Raw genomic sequence first — 5,759 nt, forward strand, 5'->3', positions numbered from 1 at the left:
GCAACTATACACAAATTGTCTCTAAATGTATAAGTAGAGATGGAAGGGAGAGAATAAGAATCGATGTGCAAAAGATTTTGTTGGGAAAAGTTGTCAAAGTTTTTTAGAGTTGGCTACTCCGCAAAACCAAGAGTATGACACATCTTTGTTTTTATATAACATAATGTGAATGGTAAGTAAAATAACAGCATCGGTATAAGGAGAAGATGAACTTGTTCGAGAATATCTTCTTAACTTGATATATTTTGTCTTAATTGTTAATTGTCTTAAATGAATTTCATTTTAAGTGGTTATTGTCTTAATTGTAAAATTTGTCTCAAACTATTTTTGTTCTAGATATAAAATTTTGTCTTAAAATAAATTTGACTTAAACTAAATTTGCTTTCAACTGATTTTGTCTTAAATATAAAGTTTTGTCTTAAAATAGTTCTGTCTCAAATTGTTTTTGTCTGTCTTAAAATATTTTTATCTTAAACCATTTTTGTCATGTTTTTTCTTAAAATATTTTTGTTTCAAACTGTTTTTGTTTTAAATTTAAAGTTGTCTTAATTTTTTTGCCTTAAATATAAAATTGTCTTAACATATTTTTGTCTCAAACTGTTTTGTGTCAAGTTTTATATTTAAGATAATTCAATTGATATTAAAAAGTAAAACAGAAAGTGATTTTTTAAAATAAAAGATTTTTTTTGTCTAAAAAAATCTCTTGAAGTGTCCTTGCTGTAGTAGTGTCAACTAGGTAGATCAGAAGTTGAGAAAATGTGCTTAGAGGAGGAGTTTTGGTCCCATAGATTTTGTGGTCCAATAATGAGTAGCATTGATAGTTGCTCCAAACATGATGATTTCTTAGGTTAAAGAAAAAAAAGTCAGTTGCTTGAATGATAATTATTATGAGAGCGGATTCTACGAGAATTGAGAAGTGTGCCATGAAATCTGATTCAGTTTTATGCCAGCGAGATTTTAGAGTTTGAGGAATTTGTTTATGGCATTTATTATAGGGACAGACAACAATATATCGAAGAAAAATTCCACATAAGCAATTAGATTTGGTCTAATTACTGTTTCATAAGGAGATTCGACTCCGGCATTCATCTCTTCCATTAAAAACAACATAAACCCTTGTATGGAGATAATGCAAAGGAAGAGATTAGGTTCAACATTTTCCAGGTGTGTACCATTTCCCATTCAGTGTTAGAGTGATTCGTATTACTCATTGGTTGCCTAGATTTAAAATTTAAAGATAAAAAAGATAACTGAGTTTTAATATAGCTGTCATATTGAAGTGTCTATGAATTTTTTTAAGAATAATTTTATTTTAACAGGGACGTCTAATTCTCGAAATAATCAACACTAATTAATGAGTTTGAGAAGAAGTGAACGACGGGGTAGGTCGGGTCATGTTAATTCGTTCCTCACTCTGTAGAGAGGTTGTCCCTGTTCCATGGCATTTCGGTTTAATAAGACTTTTGTTGTTTCAATTATTTAGCGCTTATTGCTTCCGCCCAGATAAAATTTGTTTTTCCCCTGTAAAATATATTTCACCTATTATAAATTTTGTTACATCCATCGTTAGCCCAATTCTCTCACCCTGATATTCTTATCAAAACCTGATAACGCTGTCCATAGCCCTCCATCCGTTTATCTTATTTGAAGTATCACGTTAGAAAACCTGATAACGCTGTCCATAGCCCTCCATCCGTTTATCTTATCTGAAGTATCACGTTTTTTTATTTCAATTGTAGAAATTGTGCCTGGAACAATTTTCAGGTATACATAATTTTGTTCATAGTTGGATTACAAAATCTGTGGGGACTAAATTTCCTCACCTAAATGTTAAACCACATTTTAGAGACTATTTTAAACTATTTTTTATATTGTAAATTTTTTTTGAAAGTAAAAAATAAAAAAAAATTCAGGTCATTTTTTCCTAATTTTATGAATTATTTTAATTTATTAAAAAAAGTTATATTTTGTTTAATGGCTTCTCAAAAATGATTATATTATCTTACATTCACATTTAATGTCTATTTACTTACACAATATTTTTGTTATTAATAGTTTAATTTTACATCTATTAAATTTACTTAGACAACTACAGTCAAAATTGGAAGAACCTCCTTACAATTATATTTATGCAGAGAACCACTTTTCCACTTGTCATCCTCCTCAGATCATGCAAGGAGGAGAAAAACAACACTCCCCTCAATGATACCTTCCTTACTACTCTATTTTAATATATTCTTTTAAAATTATTATATTAGAAAAGGTTTTTTAAGAGTAATTTTATGTTTATGTATTTCAATTTTTACGCCGTAAGGCGTTCCCTCTCAGACGAACTCCCCTCCATGCCACCGTGTCTCAACGTGGGCCGTTAAATGAATTGTTAGACCCCTCCATGCCACCGTGTCTCAACGTGGGCCGTTAAATGAATTGTTAGACGATTAAATCATCTCTAGCCATTAGATCATCGGTGAAAAACGTTCTGGTCAGTGAAGAGTCGCTCGCCCTGAAGTCTGAAGCGACACAGAAGAGTCACTTGCCCTGAGGTCTGAAGCGACACAGGTTAGTTTTGCATATCCTGCGTCAAGTGTACAAGTTTCCTGTTTCTCAGGTTCACATTTTTAAAGAGTCGTGGAATTGCGGCAATGATTGATCGTTCGACTGGCAGAAACCTCGACATGCGCGAGGGACTGAGACGGTATTTCGTGCGATGCAGTGATTCGGCCATCAACAATTGCATCAAATACCTTCTGGGTGCCCTCTTGGGGCGTGTGGTCTGTCCTCGGAATTATCATTATCGCGTTGAGTTCCTCCCGGATAAATGCATACAGAGGAAAGAATTTAGAGCCATGGATTAACGTTCTGCAACAGGAGCCTTCCAGCATGTGACTGTTGGTGCGCTCCTCGGATGAAAGCACGATTACTGTTATCTCCTCTTCAAGGCGCTGCTTGAGGTGGGATTCGAACTCTGTTATCTGCTCTACAATTTTAATATCGTGGAATGTAACAATGGTGTCAAGAATTGTTTGTTTGAGGGCAGAGACAAGTGGGAGGGAAGGGTTGCAGGGGGATTCTAAATGTGTACACTGGAATACCCCTGGCAATGCTAATAAGCTGTTCTTTAATGGATTCCGGGAGATGGCATTCGTCTGAAACGCTTGAGATGATTCCTAACACAATATTTAGAAGAATTTGTTCCAGTTGTCGCAAATCTATTGCCTGGCAGAGAGCGTATAAGTGCGATGCCAACATAAGTTTTAAGATATCCAGAGCTTCTTCAGTCTTCCTGGCATATAAGAGGACCAGAGAATTGATGTCCTGGTTGTGCTGCTCGGCGCTGTGAACGTGGGTAGTGACTGGGTTAGCCAGGAATTGAAGCTCCGAACTGTAAGCAGCCATGGCTATGTCGATTCCCTTGAAGCCATAGTCCAAGCTCAAGTCGGGACCTAGGGAAAGGTTGCCCGGGAGCCCATTGCTGTAGAATTCGATCATGAGCTCTGTGAACTGTGCAAAGATGAGTTTCCCCAGTCCAGCCAGAGCTACACGAACATAATCCATGTAGAATCCCACTGCGCTGCCCTGGAAATTGGCGCTATGGAGGGCCTTGCCGTTGACAGGGTCGATGATGGGATTGTCGTTGGCAGAGTTGATCTCTGTCTCAATTGTGGCCGTGGCTTCTCTTATGGTCTGCACCAGAGGGGCCAGCCACTGGGGTCTCGAACGCAGAGCATAGCGGTCCTGTCTGGGCTTTTTCAGAGAATTGATGCTGTAATACTCTCTTGAAAGCTCCTGGAAGGGGCTGTCTTTGAGAAGCCATTCAAGAAGTGCCGCAGACTCTCTCTGGCCGGGGTGCGGCTTCATCTCGTGGATCAGCGAATGTGCGAATTCTTCCCGCCCGAAGATGACTTCGCAGAACATTCCACAGAGCATTTCCACGAGCAAGAGCAGAACATTGGCATCATACATGACGGTGGCAGCAAGGGCAGTGGCAAACGAAGTGCCATTGACCAGAGCCAAGCCCTCTTTGGCCTGGAGCTTGAAGGGCTGCAGACCTGCTTTCACCAGAGCCCTCTGGTGCAGGCACTTCTTGTTCTTCACCATGAGCCCCAATTCGAGCCCTGACTTGGGGATTCCCAATTAGCAGACCTGCTATGTAGGCCAAGGGAATTAGGTCACCTGAAGCGCTTACAGAGCCTCGCAAGGGGCATTTGGGCGTGATATGAGAATTGATAAGTTGCTGTAGCGCTTCCATGATCGCCCATCGAATACCAGAGCAGCCATAGATGAAGCTACTCATTCTCAGAAACATGGCACATGGAGTGGTTATGGGGGAGAGCTCCCCCGGTGACGAAGAAGGGCCGGTGAATACTCCAGCTAGCAGACATCGAATTAGGGCTTCTTGCAACTCGCTCAGTTGGTTGGTCCTCTTGCTTGAACAGGCGCCGAATCCAGTGGTCACGCCATAGATATCAGCTCCTCCTTTCGCTTTCTCTTGCACCCACAACGAACACCTCTCAGCCCGTTCTCTGCAATTCCCGGCATGATTATCTAGTGTCACTTTCACTTGGGGCCTCCGGCCCAGGGCTGTGACATGGGCAACGCTGATGCGGGAGCCATCGACATTGATGCAGTTGGTTTCGTTGAACGTCTTGATAAGAAGGATGATGTCCTCCACGTGACAAGAACGAGAACGGGCAGTTATACAATTGTTACTATTTAATTGGAAGTACTCCATTGCAGACTAGCTCAAAGATTACAGACTGATGCAAAATTCAGAATCCTGAAAGCATACCATGGAATTCTCACAGACAACACCATGGCTTTATAACCATCATGGTGCTGTTAATTGCACCAAGATACACAAAATTCAAATTGTATCCCATGGATTAGGGAACCCAGCCATGGTTGGCAAATCGAATTAATTTTATTATTCAAAATATTATTATTATTTTTAATATTAGTATTACGTTTTCATTTTCGACTTATATCAACTATATTTACATTTATTAATATAATCATTTTAATAAATCAATATAAATTTATTTAAATTTAGAGTTACTCAGTTTTTAAATCTACATTTTTTATTATGCAAATTTTTATTGAATGTGAAACTTGAAGAAATGTTTCTATCTCTAGGTATTTTTTCACTTCAATCCAAATCCACATTTTTCTGTACCTTGATTGATCAGACCTGTGAAGAACAAATCTTCCATTTAAAGGAGAGGGAAAGGAATCGTTTCATTGATTTGCAAGTTTCTTGAACGAAGATTTTGTATTTAAGGAAATGATATTAATCTGGGTAACTCATTTTTTTAGAGGGTAGATTTCTGAATGTTTTGGACACAACCATAATTTCTATTTATCTTATTCCTAGAATATTTCAAGATTTATCTGATTTCCAGAATATTTTAGAATCTATAATCAAATTAAATTAAATTTGTGAATAATCTTGTTAGTCAACGAGGTAAAGTCAGAACAATGGCTTGTGATATCATAGTCACAAGATTCAGCTATATTGACCCTTGTTGTTGTGAAATTCGGTGGCAATGCAAATTTCCGCAAAATTCCCTATTATAATTCTGTACATCTGCAATCTCCAAATCGATGTCCAAATTTCTTCTTAAAGCATCATTTTGAAGAAGGGGAAGAATAATTGGTGGAAAGGTGTTGCTTTCTGCTTGGACCTACTTAGCTTTCACATTCTTTATATGATATTGGTGTGCATTCATGAGCAAGACAACATTATTCTGGGCATATTTGAC

General features: G+C 38.1%; 1 pseudogene; it reads right to left on the reverse strand.

Annotated features, from left to right (window-relative positions):
• Positions 1-2,618: 2,618 nt before the first annotated feature.
• LOC149157204 (phenylalanine aminomutase (L-beta-phenylalanine forming) pseudogene) lies at positions 2,619-4,732 on the reverse strand (annotated as a pseudogene).
• Between the last annotated feature and the right edge of the window lie 1,027 nt (positions 4,733-5,759).

This window comes from Pinus tabuliformis, chromosome 5_2 (genome assembly GCF_031772625.1).
Source record: "Pinus tabuliformis cultivar Carrire ecotype Pingquan chromosome 5_2, CPIR1, whole genome shotgun sequence".
Taxonomy (NCBI): domain Eukaryota; kingdom Viridiplantae; phylum Streptophyta; class Pinopsida; order Pinales; family Pinaceae; genus Pinus; species Pinus tabuliformis.